Here is a 21,122-nt window from a genome sequence, read left to right on the forward strand (position 1 = left end):
GCCATGAGAATTTTTTAAAAATCCAACACAAGGTAGGGAAAAGCATAAAGCCAAAACTTCCATTTGAGATCTTCCTAAAACTTTAACAGAAACCTAGAGAAATAAATGAATGAACATAATAACAGTATTAAGTAGCATTTATGTATTGCCTTTGTTTGCACAAACTTTATATAATTTATCTCATTTTATCTCACAACACCTCTATAAGGTAGGTGTTTTTATTACTATCAGAATTTTACACGCGAGGAAACTGAGACTGAAAGGTTAAACAACTTGCCCAGGGTCACACAGCTTATGATTCAAAATAAGGTTAGATTGTGAGCTCCTTGAGGATAGGTACTGTTTTTGTCCTTCTTTGTATCACTATCACTTAGTACAGTGCCTGGCACATAGTAGATGCTTAATAAATGCTTATTGACTTAACTTCACTTTTTCTGGCTCCAAGTAAAACCTATACCACCAGATTGTTCCCTAGGAAACAAAAGTAAATACAAGAAGTGAAAGATCAGAACGGTTCCATTATGTAAAAGTCTATATAAAATAAGTGAATTTATCAAAATAGAAGAATGAAGATAATAACATAAAGTATATATAATTCAGTAGAGGACCAGATTTTTCAGAGATCTGGATGCCTGTTTCATTTTCATAGAGTATCATACACAACACAAAATAGAGTTTCTCTCTCTTTGTCTCTCTTCATTTTTTCCCTCTCTCTTGATATGTACACACACACACATACACACACACACGTATATACATTCATCTGTATATTAATGATAGAAGGACTTGAATCCAAATCCTGGTTTTATTATTTCGTGGCAATACATCAACAAAAGTTTAATAGGATATGGTTCCTCTACCCCCTATATTTCTGCAATGACATTGGCAATGTGACAAACATAATTTTCGAATAAGAAAAATTCTCACCTGTCTCATATGATTTTGAAAATATTTATTTTAATCAAGAGTGAACTAATACAAACTCCTTTTCCACAAGATATCATAATGTATAGAACAGAAATTCTCACACTCTCTCCCATGTATTCCCTGATTTTCTTATTTCTGTTTCTATTATATGTCTTTAAACTCCTAGCTTGTTCAATAGTTACCAGTGTTCATCTTATTTCCTTCATGTGTCTGTAAGCTCTGTGAAGGCAGGGTCCATGACTTCCTTCCATAGCAACACAACATCTTATTAACACTCAGTCAATATCTGATGAATGAAAGAGTAAATGAAATGGCTTTATTATTGCCATATGAATAAAGAAAATCTCTGTCCAATTCATTTTAATATAAAAGCAGATGTTGTCTCAGGCTCTCTAAACTTTTCAAGTAAGTATGTGAAGACCCAGATCTCATAATGGGTATCATAGCTTGGTGAAATTAAGAATTATTAGACTGGCAGATAGCATGCTTTCAAAGAAAAGAGGCACACTTTAATATTCAACATGAATTAAGGGCCTAATTAAAGGTAATTATGACATAATTCGCACTTACTTATTTAATTAACTGTGAATATAAGGTGTCAAGGATAGCGTAAGCAGAGAAAATACTCAAGGAGTCACTGTGGTTGTGACCCTTATTATGGAATCTGGCATGGTATAAAGAAGAAAAGCCAAGACAGGAAAAAGAACCAAAAAAAATTGACTTAAGTCACATTTTTCATTAGTGATGCCAGCAAAGAAAGGCAACCTGTTTTAACACTTCAAAAGGGATTACTACAACTATTCCCTTTCTTTAAAAGTCAAATGGAATTAACTTTGAAATAACACTTTTTCTGCTGTTCCTTTGCCCTGTCCAAATGAGGTTAATGGTCACTCTGCATAATGGAAAGCTTTAAAAGAATAATTTGGGGAACAGGGAGGATGACAAGCCCACTCAGTGGGGGATCATTCTGAAGCCAAAAAGAGACATACTAAGTGGTGTGATGCTAAATGATAGGAGAAGGTGTTAATGTAGCTTAGGAAATGATGACTGTCTTTGTAATACTATGTTCGTGGACATTGGGCCTAATTTTCATGGTATAGTGGGCATTGTTTGTCAACTTAATGCACTGAAAAGGAGGGAAATGGATGTGGAAAAATATATATCTCTTTATAATTAATGATCTGTCCATGTTATTTTTAACACAGTTTATTAAGAAAAGATTGGACCAACCCACAACAATAAATCTATGGTGTGGATACATCCGAATTTGATTTACTTTAAAGGTCATGATAAAGTTCAGTGAAAATGAAGATTCTGGCTTACTAGTCAGACTTTGCCACTGATGCCTGGGCTCTCCTTTTATGGCATTACATGTTGGTATTAAAGTCATAAGGCCCCCGCTCACACAAACTGGTAAGTCAAAGTCAGGAAGAATAATAAGTTTCTTTCAAGTTTTTCCCAAGAGGTTTTTCACGCTTCGTTCTGAGTCCTGAGAATTTCCCAGTGGTGGTATAAACAGTGAAGGGAGGAAAAGGAGGTAGAATTAACAGAACAGAGAATTTTTACTTGACTAGAACTCTGATGAATAGCTGCTCTACGGATGAAAAGAAATACAGACCCTCCTCCACCTCCTTCCTTGGAGGCTGTAAGAGAGAGCTCTGTTAGGTTTCCCATAGTCTGTAACTGAAACAAAGTTGATTTCAGCATTGCCCATGGAAGACATAGAGAGTATCATTCTACATCCAAAGGTTAGAGAAGGGAGGCTGACATAAACCCACTGAGAGAATTGCTTTTCCTATCACTCCTTTCCACTAAAATGATAGTCAAGTTGGCATATTCTGGCAATAGAATTAGGCCAAAGAAGAATGGATTTGGAGGGAATTCAGTCTATAGTGAACCCAGCTATTGGAGAAGCCTATGGGGGTGTGAGCATGGGTGAGAATAAGCCTTTACATAGTACCTACTAAGTGCCAGGTGCTAGGCTAAGTGGTTTTTACAAATATGATCTCATTTGAGGACTTTGTCCCTGGGTGCTGAACTGAAAGTGGTGATAGATCTTCCTCAGTATAGGAACAATAGACTTTGAAAAATTAGTTAAAATAGGAAGCTACCGCACTGTGAACTTGGGTAAGCGCGTGCTCTGTCCTAACTCTCCATTCTGTTCCCTTACACTTACATACACATACACACAGAGAGACACATACACACACACACAACACAGAGTGGGCTTCCCAGCAGTACCGGTATCCAGAATCACACACACCATTACATTTGTATGCTCTCTTTGTAAACTTCATGTTGCTTGCTCCAGATGCAAACATTCCCAGTTACATCTCTTCTGGTTTTGCATGTATACTCTTGGAACTGGTTTTCCCAAGCACTAATTTTCAATTAAGTGACCAGAATTGAACACTGAATTAGTGTAGCAGATCCTTGGCATTTCTTGAATGTGGAAATCTCAATAATATAGCATTCATCTATATTAAAAATACTAAAGAAAATGTATTTGTGTGTGCGATGTGTATGTATCTATTTCTCTTCCCTCTTTTTTTCCCTCATCTCAAATGAATTTATTTAGTGGAATGTATATGCATGGAGATAATTTGGAATGGGGATGGGTTGGGGGTTATCTTCATATGCTCTTTGCCAACTCCTGACTACCCATCTCCTCTTTCCCACCACCAACTCCTTCCCACTCCCTCCAGTCGCCATGCAGCAAAATACATGGAAAACAAATCACATTGCAATAATAGCCATTCATTCCCTTTCTCCACCTATGCAAATGGTTTTAATTGCCATGAGATTTATCAAAAACAAAAGGTCATCAGTCAGAGAAAGAATATGGGTTGAGATTTTCACATGAATTGTGAGAACTGAATATCAAGAATCCTCACACATGAGGGCTCTCATCCTAAAATAGAATTTCTATATATTTTAGCTATAGGAACTGCACCTGTGATTTCATTGGAGTAGGAGCTTTCTGGTGAGGAATTTGCTCTATGATTATAATTCAAAGCCTTTCTGGAAGGGCCTGAGCCAATCATCCTTCATTCCTCTTTCAACTCTGCTTCTGACTGCCTTCTCACCCAAGAAATTCTCCCATCCCATGTGGCCTTCTTACCCTGGAACACATCTCTACCATGATAGCCCCCTTTCTCTCACTGGTGAATTCCTCCCAGAAACTCTGCTTTGTGGAAGGTCCCAGGCCAGCCATTTTTCATTCTTCTCCTGGCTCTGCTTCTGAATCTCTGGGCTTTGCCACCATTCCTCCCTACAGATATTTCACCCCTCTTTTCAGCCCATTTTTATGTGTTGCTTTCCTCTATTAGAATGTAAGTTCCTTGAGGGCAGGGTGTTCTAATTGCCATGAGACTTGACAAAAACAAAAAAAATCTTTAGTTAGAGAAAGAATGTGAGTTGACATTTTCACATGAATTGTGAGAACTGGAGATCAAGAATCCTTACATGTGAGGACTCTCATGCTAAAAGAGAATTTTTACATATTTTGGCTATAGGGACTGCACCTGTGATTTCATTGGAAGAGGGAGTTTCTTTTTGCTTTCTATGTTTCTTTGAAACCATAGTTCTACTACTACATCATGTAACCACTACACTGTTATAGCAAAAGAAATTGAAGGAAGAAACATGAATAACTGCAGATAAATTAATATAATTTTTAGTGATAATGAGGCATAAGATCTGGTTGCACATATATGAGTGAATGCAATGGAACGGAGATGACGTTCATTTGAATTGAGAACGCTGGGGACCTTTGAGTTAAGGACATTTGAAGGATCATCAACATTCAATTCCTATGATAGAAAGAATGCTGGATTTAGTCAGAGGGCTTGAGTTCAAATTGTAGTTCTCCCTGTATGACCTTAGGGGAGTCACTTAATTTCTCGGTGCTTGTTTCCTCACATGACAAATTTGAAATTTGGACCCAGTGATGTCTAAGTGATACCATTTAGCTCTAAATCTATGGGCCTATGAAGTTACTTTAAATTAGTGAGCTATACCCATTTTGCTGATACTTGTCTGATCTCATAGTATTAATGATGCAAAGTATATATTAGCTTGTGAGTGATGCATCAGAATAAGATGATGGTAGGCAGTGAGCACTACTGGCATAAAAGGGGAGAGAATCAGGAAGAAAAAATTTTTTTCAGGAATACTGACTTTCCAACTAGATTTGTAAACTCTTGGGGTCAAGGACCATATATATTTAAAAATTGTATCCCCTTTGTGCCTTCCACATAGTAAGTGGCCGATAAAATATTTGTATAATTTAAGAGTAGGGTGTTGTAGGAAAAGAGGGAAATTTTAGAATTTAACATCCTACAAATAATGTGGTTCACACTGATAATGAGGTCTAAAATCTCTCCATGCACATGAGAAGATTCAGTAGAACAGGAATGATGTTCATTGAAGTTGTCAAGATTTGGAACCTATAAGGAAAAAGTATTTAATTTTATTTAATTTAAGAAAACTATTTTCATATATTTTATCATTGGGAGCATGAAAGGTACCAAGGATAGGCCTAGTGATGGACCCTATGTCTGTCTTTTGACACAGCTTACCCCAAATCAGACAAAGTCATCACTAAGTCACCAGGGAAACAATGGAATGTTTAGCCACAACAACTCTCAAAGAGCATTGATTAAGCTACAGAGAGGAATGCAACTGGTTTGGTAGAGGGTGAAGCCCCCCCACCCCTGTGGGATTGCAAATTCTTAAATGTTAAAGAAATATATTCAACATTACTGAGTAATCCATTTGATTTGTCAATTTTGCCTTTTCTAGTGTTTTCCTTTAAAAATATCTTTGGAAAAGTGAACTGATCAGCAAAACAAATAAAATCCATTTTGATATTTAGCATTGTGGAAAAGAAAATTGCAAATAGACACATGAGTAGCCATTAAAGTACTATCCTGGATCTCTGAGAAAATACTAACCTAATTTTTTTTTTCTCACTGTCTAGTCAAGTGTGTTTAATAGAATTTATTGTGACCAGATCTGCAAAGACCTCTTGCTAGGTAGGGGTCAATTGCCAGGATATGGAAATAACCTCATTATATAGAAGCAGACATAATGTGAATCTGTCTGTGTAACTAAGACTTGAGCATGGGCAGAACAGATGAGGGGTAGTTTGTCTGACTGATGGGCGCTCATCTGTACAGATGTGTGTGAGGAAAATGACAAAACCAGTCCTGCTGCTCAGGTGCCATTAAAACCCATTTTAGCATTTGTGCAAAGGCATTCTTTTACTTAAGGCATAAATAGTTTAAATGCAGACTCTTATTTGGCTCATACTTCTACCAGGCCTACTCTAGATAGTTGCCAATCTCTAGAGTGAAGAAATTTATGTTGTGATTTGTGCTATTATAGTAGAGTGTAAAAAGTTTTCTCAGTTTTATATTGACTTTTATTGTGCTATGTTGACTGTGTATGTGTGCTTGTATGTGTGGGTGCATGCAGTCATGCATGTGTATATGTAAAGTGAATGGAATGGGCAGAGGGTGTTGCACTATTGATCTTTGATGTTTCCTTCAGGAATTGGAAGACGACGGTGTTCATCCTTTGTTAGTTTTTCAACTATTCTAAAAAGGTAGAAGGATGGGTCAAAGAGCAAGAGGACAGCATGTGTCTTAAAGAAAAAGAGTAAGGGATCACTACTGAGGGGAGAAAAGGGGAACTGGGGAAAATGACACCAGTGGTCATCCAACTGACAAATTAAATGACCTTTGCTCAGTCCTCTTTTTGTCTTCTGGCTCCCTGTGGCATTTTCCATTGGTGGTCACTATTCTACTTGGATTTATCCTCTCTTGGCCTTCATGACATTACAATCTCTATGCCTTCTTTCTAACACCCCCCCAATTCCATGCTTCCCAACACTATTTAAGTTTATAAGTCCATAAAATCTCAGTCCTCATCTTCTTTTCTTCTCCCAGTAAATTATTTTAGAGATATATTCTTTTTTTTTTATATTTGTTAGTATGAGGATGATGGAGGGCTACTGGGATAACAATGGAAGGATGGAGTAGGTTCTCTATCACTGTAACTGTCAAAGCAGAAGTCAGATGGCCACTTATAAAAGATGCTGTGGAAGTTATCCTTGTTTAGGTCAAAGTTGGACTAGATAAGTTTTAACATGTGTGTGACCTTAGAAAAGCCACAACCCTTCTCTGGCCCTCATTTTCCTATCTGAAAAATGAAAGGGTTACATTTATGAAACTTCAAGATTCCTTCCATTTCTAAGTCTATGGTTCTAGGATCTTTTCCAGTCCTAAGATTCTATGGCTTGCTTGTTTTTTTTTTTTATCTTCTCCAACTTCTTCATTTTACTACACTACTGAAGAGGTAAGATGAATCTTACTCAGAAAATGAAGAGACCCAAATCTAGCATAATATTCTGTATTCCATTTTTTGCTAGGTATTTTACTCAGCCTATTATTTAAAACTCTCCAGCAGCCATGTCGCCCAACTTCAATATGTTTCTCATGATAACCCCTCATGATCTCTTTGGCTCCAACTAGTAATACCTCCTCACATAGGTAAGCATTGTGGTATGGTAGAAACTGGGCTGAATGTGGAGTCAAAGGATTTGGATTCCTTTTCTGGTTCTGCCTCACTTTATGACTCCAGGGGAAATTCATTTGAACCTTTTTTTGTCTGGTTATAGGCTAACTCTCTATGCATATTATTTCTTTAGAAAGAAAGAAAAAACCTTTCATTTAAAAGATTTCCAAAGCTAAACAGCCATTGTAATGAAGAGAGAATGAGACCATTGCTTACATCTGATATTTATTCAACCAACATTTATTGAGTGTCTTTAATATAGTTAGCACTGTGGGACATAAAGATGCAAAACACTTGATTTTTGCTCTGGGAGATTTTATACTTTACTTGAGGAGACTGTACATGATTCAATTTAATTTGATAAACATTTATTAAGCACCTACTATGTGGCAGCTACTGAGGACACAAAAAGAGGCAGAAGACAGTCCCTGCCCTTAATGAGTTAATAATCTAATGAGGGAGAGAACAAGCAAACAAATGTATACAAAACAAGCTATATATAGTATAAATAGGAAGTAATTAACAGAGGGAAGGTACTGTAATTAAGAGGTGTTGGGGAAGACTTCTTACAAGAGGCAAGAAAATGGGGCAGCTAGGTGGAGCAATGGATAAAGCTCTGGCTTTGGAATCAGGAGGACCTGAGCTCAAATCCAGCCTCAGACACATGACACTAGCTGTGTGACCCTGGGCAAGTCACTTAACCCCGATTGCCTCACTAAAAAAAAAAAAAAAAAAAAAGAGGCAAGAAAATTACGAAGGCAATAGTTGAGGTTTCCATAGCACTGGAAATTTTTCAAAAAAGAAAAAAAAAGCTACATGGTCTAATACATATTTGCCATGCCACCCTAAGTAAACCACTCTCAATCCCCCCAGGCACCTCTCAAGAAGCTGCAGAGAAGGTGCTGACCTGCATTGGCAGAGGGAGCTTCCTCAGCTGAGATTACTCTTATAATAATGAAGTCTCAGGTCCATTTCACTCTAACTCTAGAAATTCAGCATTTAGCCTAAATATACTACCGTATGTATTATGTTTCTGTTAGTATACTCACATATTGTAGTAGTAATGACTGTCTTCTTGTCCTGATTTGTCCTTTGGGAAGAATGAGACATCTGGGGCTAGCAGACATGACCTATTAAACATTGGCAGTCACCTACATGGTAATGAGTAAAACAGACATATCTGAAGCTGTAGGCTGTGTAGGCCACAATGATAGCCATTCTCTAATTTTTCAGTTTAGACCCCATAGTCTTCCAAACATACAATGGTGCCATGTTAAGGAAAAAAGAAATGCTTGCCTTTTAATAAATGTGCCTTTTAATAAACTAGGACTGTGGCTACACCCAATGCTAAAATGAAAATGTGTTAGTAGAAGAATGATATTCTCAGCAGGATACATACTTTACACTTTAATTCCACTAGTTCTGCACTGGTCACACCCTCCCTTCCCCCCTCCCAGCCAACCCCAAGTCTGGTTGAACAAAGTACCCTCTGAAAAAAGTCCTGGCCTGGGTGAGCTAATGAGCTACCATTTGGCAGCAAGAAGGAAGATTTTTAGTAGCAGAGCCTCAAGACATTGCTTTACTTGTCCAGGCCCCATAACATGAAGCATTCTCATTCATATGTTTTTCTTTTTAAGACTAATCTAATGATTAGGTGTTTAGGGTAAGAACTTGTATGCAAGGGATCCACATAGGAAATGGACCCATCATTTCATCATATAGGTAACTACCAGGTAAGGAAATCCCTCTGCCAATTCAAGTCCAAACCTTTTCTGAAAGGTATTATCTTAGAAAGTTGGCTAGAGCAATGCTGCCAAACTCAAATAGAAATGGGGTCCACTGACACATACCTAAAGACCCACATTTTGAATTAGAAAATCACATATTAATTATATCTGTTTTATTGTATTTGTATTTATTAAATATTTTCCCATTACATTTTAATCGGGTTCCTGCTATACCAAATAGTCCAGGACCAGGTTTGACACCTCTGGCCTAGATCACTGAGAGGTTAAGTGATTATTGAAAGTCACACATCCAGTATGTAGCAAAGGTGTAACTTGAACCCAGGTCATTTGACCTCAAAGCCAACTCTCTATCCACTAGGCCATACTGCCTCTTAGCCAAATCAACTCTAATAACCAAGATTAGGGGAAGAGAGAGGGTCATAAAGATAGTGAGGGAAGGACCTAAAGAATGATTATGCATCAACTGAGGAGTGAGGCAATCAGAATTAATTCATCATGGGCATTGAAGGCAGTCTTATAGAGAGGGGACATGAGAGATGAGCTGCTCACAACCTAGAGCAGCCAAAGATGCAATCTCCAGATAACCATTGGAATGGTTGTTTTATTGCTACCTCTGGGTAAACTGGTATTGGGTTGGGTATTATCAAGAGGTGAGCTGGCCTTCATGTAACATTGCTACTAACTTATCCAGGGAAGAAAGGAGCCAACCCTAGAAATCCCTACCGAATAAAAGTCCGAGAACTCCAAGATGAAAGAATCTCTTCTGTGAATTGGGATATCAGAGACATCTAGTCCCTCCTTCCCCGAACAAAAAATCTATAATATCCTCGACAAGTTTTCATTTAGCCTCTGCTCGATGACCTTTAGGGGTGATGAGATTTACTATACCCTTCCATTTTCAGATAGCTCTCATTGTTTATAATTATTTGGAACTTCCCTCCATCCCTCACTTAAATCAAGCCTAAAGCTGCCTCTCTAAAACTTCCATCCATCACTCTTAGGTCTGCCCTCTGGGACCAAACAGAACAAATCCTTCTTCTAGGTGACAGCCCTGAAAATACTCAAAGCCAGCTATCAGGCCTTCCTTTATCACCAAGTGTGACCCAGGTTAAACATTTCTAGTTACTTTAATCCTATTCCCAAAGCCTCAAAACCCTTCACCATCCATATCTTTTCAGCTTATCAATTTTTTTCCCTAAAATGTGAAGTCTGGAACTGAGAGCATTACTGCAAGATACAGTCTGAGTGGAGTATATTAAGACTATCAGCTCTCTTGCTTTGGACATAAGGAGAGGCAGCATGATGCAATGAATGTCTCTGACATAGGCTGGTTGTGTTACCCTTGGCAAGCCCCCTTGACTTGTCTGTGATGCTGAGGAAGTCAAGTGACTCCTCTGGGTGTCCAGGCAACTCCCTAAGATTCTGTTGTCAAACAGTTTCGAGTCTTCATTGGTAGAGGGAACTTCTTTACCAGAGACTCTACCACACCAATGAAATCATAAGTCCATGTCAAAAGACCATGTCACACTCTTGATTAATTTATATGTCATACTCTTGATTCATTCTGAACTTGTAGACCATTAAATTGAAATTGTCCAAAAGAAAGTGATCAAGGTGATTAGGGGACTAAAAAACATGTAATAGGAGGCATAAGTCAAAAGAAATGGGAAATATTTAGCCTGGAGATGAGATATAGGAGGAAGCAGGGATTAGGCTTAGTTTGATTGTCCCTGAGAGGCCATAGTTAGGACCAGTGGATAGAAGCTGCAGATTTCTACTTTCCATAAAAGAAAACATCTTGACAATCAAAGCCATTCAAAGATAGAACAAGGAATAAATTACCTAGGGAGGTAGTGATTTCCAAGGCTAGCTATAGCAATAAGACAAGAAAAAGAAACCGAGGGAATACCAATAGGCTGTGAGTAAACAAAACTATCACTCTTGGCCTAGGATATGATGGTATACTTGGAGAGAGCAGTTGAATAGGTGCCATTCAAAAAGGGCTAGGGAGAGGTTAAGTTCCACAGACAAACCTCATCAGTGCAGAAGCCTGGGCAAGGGATAGGCAGCCCTACCGACAGGCACACAGCTAGCTAACCCAACCGGGTCTATGCAATATACAGTAGTTGGCTTAATTTTCTCCGGCCTCTTCTTATAGGAGAGTCACACAGAAGGAAGAAAGGAATGCGTGGGTAATATTGAGATTATTCCCAGGAAGCCAGATTAATAGATTCTTTTCGTTTTAGTTTCACTCTGTTAAAGATGGATAACCTTAATTATATATTCTAAGAAAATAAAGGAAAAAAACATTTTCTGTAAGAGTTTAATATTTAAGATTGCAAAGGCTTGTGCTTTTGACAAAAGCACATTTATTCCTTTTCAAACACACATGAATGGACATTGCAAAAAGAAGTTGCTATTTCTCCTTTCATGGCAGTACGACCTGCTTTTCCCATTCTGACTGTGAACTGCTTTGAACACCACTTCCCCTCTGAGTGCCAGTTGGAGGAATGGCGTGAGCCAGGGCTTCCTAATTTCAAAGCCAACTTGCATCACCAGGCACATTTCATTCCTATTTTATACCTCCATGATCAAAGTGATGAAATCTGATTCATTTACTCATCACCTAAAAGACTAAGTTTTTGTTCACTGATCACTGTCTGATTATATATTTCCTTTTATAATTTGATTTTGTCCCATACATTCATTTATTTTTCCAAGAGGATTTGAGCCATTAGGACAATTTTGTTTTAACTACTTTAGCTGTGGAGGGAGAGGAGGTGTTAAATGGAGATTGTCCAAAAGAAAATGATCAAGATGGCTAGGGGACTAAAAAACATGCAAAAGGAAGCATCTGTTGAATGAAATGGGAGATACTTAGCTTAGAGATGATATACAGGAAAAAGTATTTGAAGGGCTACCTTGTGCGGAGGGATTAGATGTATTTTGCTTGTCTCTAGAAGGCAGAGCTAAGACCAGTGGGTAGAAGCTGCAGATCTCTAACTTTCTGTAAAAGAAAACATCTTGACAATCAAAGCTATTCAAAAGTAGAATGGGGAATGAATTACCTCAGACGTTGTGATTCCCAATACCTGGAGGCTTCAAGAGGATGCTGAATTATTTTGAGGGGATGATATTGTGAAAACTCCTGCTTCACATATGGGTTGGATTAGCTGACCTCTCAGATCTCTTCTAGCTCTGAGTTTCCATTATGCGACACACATTTTAGGTTGTAGACTTTTCAGTGGTTGTTGTTGTTTGGCTGTGCTGAAGTTTTATCAAAAACGTATGTTGCCTGCAGGTCAAGTGTAATGGATAATTAATTATATTACCAGGAATTAGCTTTATAGAAAAACTGCTACAGCCATATTTTGTGAATCATGGTCCTTTAGTGTACCTGACAGAATATCTTTAAGGATGAAAGAGGGTAAAGTTGCTATTGGAACAGAGTCAGGGAAGTGTCAGGTTTAAAATAAATCAGACAGGCACAGTACCAAAAGGGTTGTACACCTACAGTGCCAGGAAGACCCAGGTATCTTGCTAAGAGATAGGTAACAATTAATTAGGTCTCTGACATTTCAGACTTATCTAGTCAAATATGGAATACCTGAACATGATAAGAGAGAATCATTCATCTAAAGCTAGAAGGCCCTTAATGTCCATCTTGTCCAACCTCTTTATTTACAGATGAGCAAAGAAAGAGCCAAGAAAGGCAAATGACTTAATCAAGGTGGTAAGTGTAGAAGTGAGATTTGAATACTGATTCTTTCTTGTGCCAGCAGCTATATTTCAGGTGCTTCTACACTATATCATAGTGCTGGCCTGTGTAAAGATATAGAAGAAGATCTATATGTAGCTTAGAAGGTATATTGTCCAACTTTCCACCAAAAGCAAGACTCTTACCTACAATTGTCTTGATAAAAAATCATTCAGTTCCTGCTTGAATATTTCAGCAATGGTCAGCACACTTCCTAACAAAGCAATCTCTTCTACTGTTGTAGTGGTTCTTGTCAGAAGACTCTTTTATACTGGAATGAAATCTTCCTTTAACTTCCATCCATTGATACTATTTTTTTTTCTTCTTCTTGGGTTACACAGGATTTAAGTCTATTCTGTTTTCAATACCAAGAGAGTTATAATGTCTCTTCTCTGTCTTCTCTTCACTAGATGGAACATCATCACTACCTTCAATTACTCCTCCTGATAAAATTTCCAGATCCTTCACCATCTATGATAATTAGCCAGGCTCTCTGTTTCTACTATCCTTCAGTATCCAAAGTGAGGTCACTTGATCCAGATATGACATTTCTTTCCTATTCTTTCCATTTCTATATCACTGGTCTCCTTTTGGATTTTGCACCCCTATCATGAGGATCTTTTTTCCAAATGGGTATACTGAGGGTCTGGGGGGAGAAAAAGTAGGGAGGATGGAGAGACTTGAGTTTTCCATTGGTACCTGTGTAGCTGCTGCTGTCAAGGATAGGCCGTAACTGCCTTTAGGGGATGACCCCTGACTTAGAAGGGGTCAGAAGCTGTAATGGACAAAGAAAATAGATATGGTTTTATTGGAGACAAAACTCATGATTGAGTTTTAGAGATTAGAGACAGGAGAGAATGCAACACACATTCCCACTGTCCACATGGTTGATTACATGCCAAGCTATGTGGAAAAAATCACAGCCTCTTTGGCATCCTGCCCCAGTTCCCAGTTTGGAGATAATTGTTCTCTATAGTTAAAATTCCAACCAAGAAAGAGACATATTTACATTTTGCTCTTAATCTCATACTATAAATATTTTCCAGTTATACCTTGCCTAAAAGCCACTCAGTATTACAACTGATTTCAAGATTTTTTGTTTTATAAATTCCTCCACCTCCCTATGAACCCCTCCTACCTTAGCAAGGAGGTGATCAGACCTGTAAATGGTGATAAGCTTTTCTAACTGATAGGTTTTTACCTTCTGCTGAAATGGCTTTAGGATCCCAAATGACCAGTAACACACAATGAGGCAATTATACCTTCAGGACTTGTGGATAACTCAGTCTTCAGATGTAAAAAAATTTGCTAAATTAGTACCTCAATTTGTTGCGTACCTCAAGTTATGTCTACCACAACTCATTGATTTTTTTTTCATTTTTGCACAGTAAGAATAAAGCATTCTTAAAACATTCATCATTTTATCCATGGGTGCAATGCACTTTATTCCTGAGTACATTTGATAAATCCCTCTGAATATTATTAAATTATACACAGAGGTATTAGGCTCTCTAATTGCATAATGTAGGACAGACCAGGGGAACTGTATCTGGCCTACATATTAATGGTTTTCCACTTGTACAGTGCTGTGGTTGAACTATAAAAGTTAGAGAGGGGTGAAAATATAAACAGGATGAAGGTCAGAGGGGAAAAGTTCATGGTAATTCATATGGAAAGGAAAAACAAACCACAAATACATGATGGGATAAAGCTGTCTTTGTGTAAGGATGGTAGAAAGCATTTACCCAGGATAGGGAGGTTGGTGGTCACAGTTGACCACAGCTAAAGTATGAGTCAGTAATGTTGTTTCGTGTCCAAAATAAGGCTGTATCATGCAAGGCTACATAAATAAGAATACACAAGCTAATCCCTGTACAAATGGGTACCTTGTACAGCAGGGCACCTGCTCCCTCCCTGATCTGAAAGTGCTCCTCTCTGCCCTTGAACTATGAACAAGAAGTCAGTATAGACAATGGAATGGTCCAACAGTGTCCCATCTGGCATCCAGTGCTAGCACAGGGGTCCTCTATAATCTCTTTCTGAGCACTTACCAGGTACCCTTACTGTCTCTGGCTTGAGAGTTCCTGGAAATGCTGTTGCTTCAGTCATCAATACATGGTACCACCAATGGCATCGAATCCTCATGGGCCCTGGCCCAGCCTCCACCTCCGAATCACAAATGTCTCCTTCCAACCTCCCAAGATGTTGGGCTAGAAGAATGTCTTACCCTGACCTTATGTTGGCTCTGGCACTCCAGAATTCAATTTGAGGTCTTATTTTAAAGTTGTTCACGGGGGAAGGTTGGAAGAGCTTGACTGAATATTTCCTCTACTCCTTTTCTCAAAAATCTTCAGGGGCTCTCAAGTAAGGTTCAAAGACAGCCTGGCATTCAATGTTTTCTATAATCCAATGTCACCTTTTATTTCCAGTCTTACGTTACTCTATTCCTCTCCACATGGTTGATGCAATGGGTATCTTATACTCTAAGAACAAGCTGATCATAGTCATTCACTATGTCTGGAATATCTTCTTCACCTGTCAAATTCCTACCAATTTTTATATCACCTCCCCCACTAAGCCCTGATCCCTTTGGTCATTAATTACTTTCCCTCTCAGAACTCCCAAAGCCTTTATTTTCCAACTCTTTAATATACATATTGTGTAATGTTACTATTGCATTACTATTACTGTTACATTACTATTAAATATTGTGAAATGTTAACATCTATTTGTGTGTCTTTCTTTCTCAGTAGATTTCAACCTCCTGAGGGCAAGAGTCATGTCTTAGTTAAATGATATACCTCATCCAGGAGTATGCTGGTAAATGTTTAACAACTAGCTCTCCAATTAAATTGATAAAGGTATAAACAGCACATTTAAAGTTTAACCTTCATTATTTGCATTTTCTCCTGTTACTTTCTAATTCTAGACAATTAACAAAATAATGAAGTCAAGTCCTGACTTGTAACTTTGCTGATTTCTGAGGTATAAATGCTCACACTGAAATTTAACAACTGGCTTTTGAAAGCCAGTGAGAACTGGCTCCAGCAACACCTCTGACATTATCCCAGAAATTAGACCCTCTGCTATCAGAATGCTTTCCAATAGGTATTTGATATTGTTATAAATATAGATTATACAAAGCAAGTGTCAAAATATGAAGCTTTTTTGAAAGAATGCCTTCTATTTCCCAATATCAGAAGTACACACAAATTTGAGCACATGAATGGAATACTATTGTGTAGCAAGAAATGATGAAAGGGATGGCTTTAGAGAAATCTAAGAAGTTTTGTATGAGCTGATACAGAATGAAGTAAACAGAACCAGCAGAACAATTTATACAAAAACAGTTTTGTAGAAATGACTTTGAAAGACTCTAATCAATACAATGACCAAACATAATTCCAGAGAACCCATGATGAAACATTCTGCCCACCTCCAGATAGCTAATGGTTACAGAATGAAGTTTAAGGTACACACACACACACACACACACTGAGTTAAGTAAAAGAATTGCTACATTAACCATTCCCAATACATATATACACACATATGTGCAAACATACATATGTATCATATGTAATAAAATATATGTGTATATATATATGCATATGCATGGCCTACATGGCTAATATGGGGATTTGTTTTGACTATACATGTCAGTATGAGTTTTGTTTTTCTTGCTTTCTTGATAAGGGAGAGGGGAGGAGGAAGGAAGAGAATTCAGAGCTTAAAATGAAATTAATTTGAAAAAATAAAGCATTGAAGATAAAAATCAAATCTAGGCATGTATCATTGTATATAGGAAATGTTGCTTGGAAACTTAGAACCGCAAGGTAGGATTTTATTGTGTGAAGAGTCTTTGATTTGAAATCAGGGCAGAGCTTGGAGTGAGCCTTGGATCTGACCATCAATTCTCTGACTCTGGGCAAGTCTCTTTCCTTCACTGTGCTTTTTAGTTTCCTCATTTATAAAATGGCAGATATAACATTTATGGCAGCTATCTCACTGGGTTATCATGAGGAAAAGGTTTTACATACACAGGTATGTACACTAGCATACACCTGAAGGTGGATATACTCTGAGGAGGAGAGTATCAAGCAGGTGACAGATGTACTTGCTCAGTACCCCTAAAAACTTCCAAACAAAACAAAATCCCACTGAAGATGATAACTGTCCACAGAACTAACCAATTATTTTATGTCCATCACACCACAAAGACTTCTTGACCTATTTACTGAATTATTTTTTGTTTAACTAAATTGGGTTGTGGTTTGGGAGTCATGAAAGGTGCTATCTTCATATTGAAAAATACAGACAATCTGGGATGCTTCTGTTCATTCTAGATGTGGCATTTATTTCTTCCTCATCTCAACACTTAGCCCATATATCTAGATTTAAATACGTGACAACTGAGATGGTAAACAGTTGTGAGGGCAATGGGCAGAGGAAGACTGAGAGGGGAGGAGGATCTGAATCCTATGATGTCTGTAAAATGTGGGGATCAATGAAGGAGGTCTGAAAAGTCAAAACTATTTTCATAAGAACTCTGAGACCAAAATGTCTGAGAATGCTGATGATGTGAAATTTCTTCTTCCTCTAATGACCTATGAATATTATTTTCTTGTAGTTGTTCATCCTTCCTTCGGGAAGAGGATCAATGACATTATGAGGGTGATGTCTTGACTTGCAAGTGAATAGGGTTTAAATGAGGCAGAGCTGAACAAAGTCATCAGCATCAATCTCTGCTCCAGAGTTGTCAGTCCGGTGGCAAGACAAGAGTCAAGAGGACTGACAATGGCTCAGAATGACCTCGGCCTTTTAAAATTAATGTTTTTCTCAGCTCTCAGTTTTTCTGAGGAAATGCCCATACAAGGATTAGGTAAAAATTGAGATAATAGATGGCTTGGGTTACCATCATAAAAGCATCAATCTGGGAGGGAAAGACCCTCAGAATTTCTGGCCAGAACAGAAAATAGTTGCTATTTGCATTTACTCTAACCTATCAAAACCCCATCCCATACTGAATATTGTTTAAGGATATCCAGAGGAGGTTTGAAGTTTTGGGAAAGATAATGGTCATTTCCCCAGCCTTACCCCATGTCTAGAATGCTCTCCAGACTCACTTCTGCTTCTTGGTTTTTCTGGTTTTCTTCAAAACAGCTCAAATCTCTCTCTCCCTTTTTTGGGGGGGGCAGGAAAACTTTCCTGGTCTCCCACGGTCTTTTCCCTCCCACTTCACAATGCTGCTAGTGTCTTTGCTCTGAGATTACCTTCTGTTTGCACTGAATATATTTTATGGGTATAGTTATTTTCAGCTAGGGGGCAGCTAGGTGGTGCAGTAGATAGAGTGCCAGGGTTGGAGTCAAGTCACCTTCCTTAGTAAGCTCTGGCCTCAGATAATTACTAGCTGTGTGACCCGGGGCAAGTCATTTAACTCTGTTTGCCTTAATTTCCTCATCTGTCAAATGAACTGGAGAAAGAAATAGCAAACCACTCCATATCTTGGCCAAGAAAACCCCAAATGGGGTCATAAAGAGTAGGACATGATTGAAAACCACTGAACAGCAACAAAACAATTATTTCCATGTTGTCTTTTCCATTAGAATATAATCTCCGTCAGGGCAAAAAAAGGGTAATCTACATTTCTCTAAGTTTTAGTGATCAGGAGCATTTTTTTCATATGGCTGTTGCTGATAGCTAAAGATGTTTACCATGTTCTAGAATCATTATACCATGGCAATGAGGACTTCTTGTATTTTCTATGGTTCTTCAGATCTGTTACTGACTCCTCAACCTTCCCCCAGTCCCATCCTCTTATCTCAGACTCCCTTCTGTGTCTCATCTCCAGTTCTCTACTCACATGGCCACAGTACTCTTTTTCTAAGGCCAAGCTACTGGTGTCTGATCTTTGTGCTATGCAGCTGCTCTTTCCTTAATTCAAAGTCTGTTCCTGCCTTCTCACTCTCCATGGAGCTAATATTTCCCAGTTCACTTGGAACACAAACCTACATCCACATACAAAATAAGTTACAAGATTTTTGCATACCAAATTGTATCCAGTGAATAGCCACTCCACGTGGCTATTTTGGAACTGTGCATAAACTGAAGCTGTGCTAGAAAGCTTGACTTGGGAGCTAATGAAAGCCATATTTCTATCCATATTTCATCAGCATAAGTTAAATTGAGTCTGGACAAAAAATAGGACTAACCCAGTGATACACAATGCCTGGCACATAGTAGGCAGTTAATAAATGTATATTGATTGATTGACAATGCCTTCTAAATTAAATTTTGTGGGATAAGAATATGTATTTTTCCTGGTAGAATTAAAAATTTTTAAAGTTGCAAACAGCATGTCTTCTAAGGATGTTTTGGAGGTTTGTGTGTGCTTTCATTCTAGCATTTCCATCTCTTCTCTAGCCATCAAGTTTCATTTTTTATTGCTATCGGTGTGACTATGTTTAGCAGGTCCTTAATCACACTTCAACCAAAAAATAATTAAAAAAAAGAACTTTAACACATTTTTAAACATGATGGGTCATGGGAATCCTCTTTGTCATATGGACTCTTCCTTAGTAGTATCCAAACTTCTGTAGTTTACTCTATTTTTATACTATTCCTGTTGCAAATTTAATATGATTGTGCAAATGACATTTTGGAAATAGACAGCAGGTACATATCTCAGGACACACAAGTGCCTCTTAGCCTGACTAAAAAGAGCTTTTATATATGACATGCATTTTCTTGAATTCACCTAGTAGGGTTTCTACTTTGCAGTACATTAGTAGTTTTTCACACAGAAACTTCACAAATACAAAACTTTGATGTAAATCATGGAAGTTAAATAATATAAACCAAAGCCTATTGATTTTATAAAATACCAACAACATAATAAAAAGGACACCCCTTCATTAAATATAAGTTTATTTTTAAAAATAATCTGTGAAGTATTTCCTTATTACTTCAGCCCCTATACATTTATCTTTCTCTAAAATAGGCCACAACACTAAATCTAGCACTTAATTGTTACGTTGATTGCTGTGCTAAATATTTAGCCATCTGCTTAGAAAGATTTGTAACATGTGGACAACCGGAGTGATATGCTGAGCTCCTGAAATGTTGAACTATCAGAGTAATTTTTTTTTCCAGCAGAATAGATAGGTCCTCTGAGGAATATTTATCAAAAGGTAATACCCAAAGTAGAGAAGTACCACAGGGTGAGAAGAGATAAGAGTAGAAAATTTCATCAGTGAAAAAGAGGGCTTATTTTGAAAATAAAACAACAACAACACAACTCTATCAACAAATTATTAACACAATAAATCTCATTTTAATCATAAAGTTTAATTTTTATCATTTAAAAGATTCCTTTTGAGGAGAGGAAGCCAGTAAACCTTTATGATGGCAACATTTTTAATAGCAAATCTATACCAAAAAATATGTCAATCGGGGGTTGAAAAAATAGCTAAAATACATGTTGTCCCAAAAGTCTTAGTGCTATTTTAAGTTTTACTAGCTTCAAATTGCACTAAGACTTTGGGACACCTCACATTTTATATATCTAGATCTAGACCTATTTACCTACAGTCATGCGCACACACACACACACACACACGTAGACATATACCTATATTCATCCATTCATATATATTTATATATATGGATATGTGTACGTAAACATACATCTATGTCCATCCATTCATATATATATATATATATATATATACACACGTATATGGATACTTGTATGTGTGTGTGTGTGTGTGTTTTCTTGAATTTAGAAATTTAAAGACCTGGGTTCAAATTCTACAAATATTAAATTCTCCAACATTTATAATCTCTGTGACTGTGGAAATGGTTTTTAACCTTAATGAGTCTCATTCATAAGATGAGGATAATAATTGCACCTACTTTACAAGGTTGTCTTAAGAGCAGATGAGATAATATGCACTAAGTGCTTCACAAACATTAAAGTGTGGTTTACATGTCAGCTGTTGTTGTTACTATAGTGGTAATAGTAGTAGCAGCAGCAGCAGCAGCAACAGGAGCAGTAGCAGTAGTAGTAGTAATAGTAGTAGTAGTAGTAGTAGCAGTAGTAGTAGTAGTAG

Source organism: Vombatus ursinus, unplaced genomic scaffold (genome assembly GCF_900497805.2).
Source record: "Vombatus ursinus unplaced genomic scaffold, bare-nosed wombat genome assembly UNPS02014784.1, whole genome shotgun sequence".
NCBI classification, from domain to species: Eukaryota; Metazoa; Chordata; class Mammalia; order Diprotodontia; family Vombatidae; genus Vombatus; species Vombatus ursinus.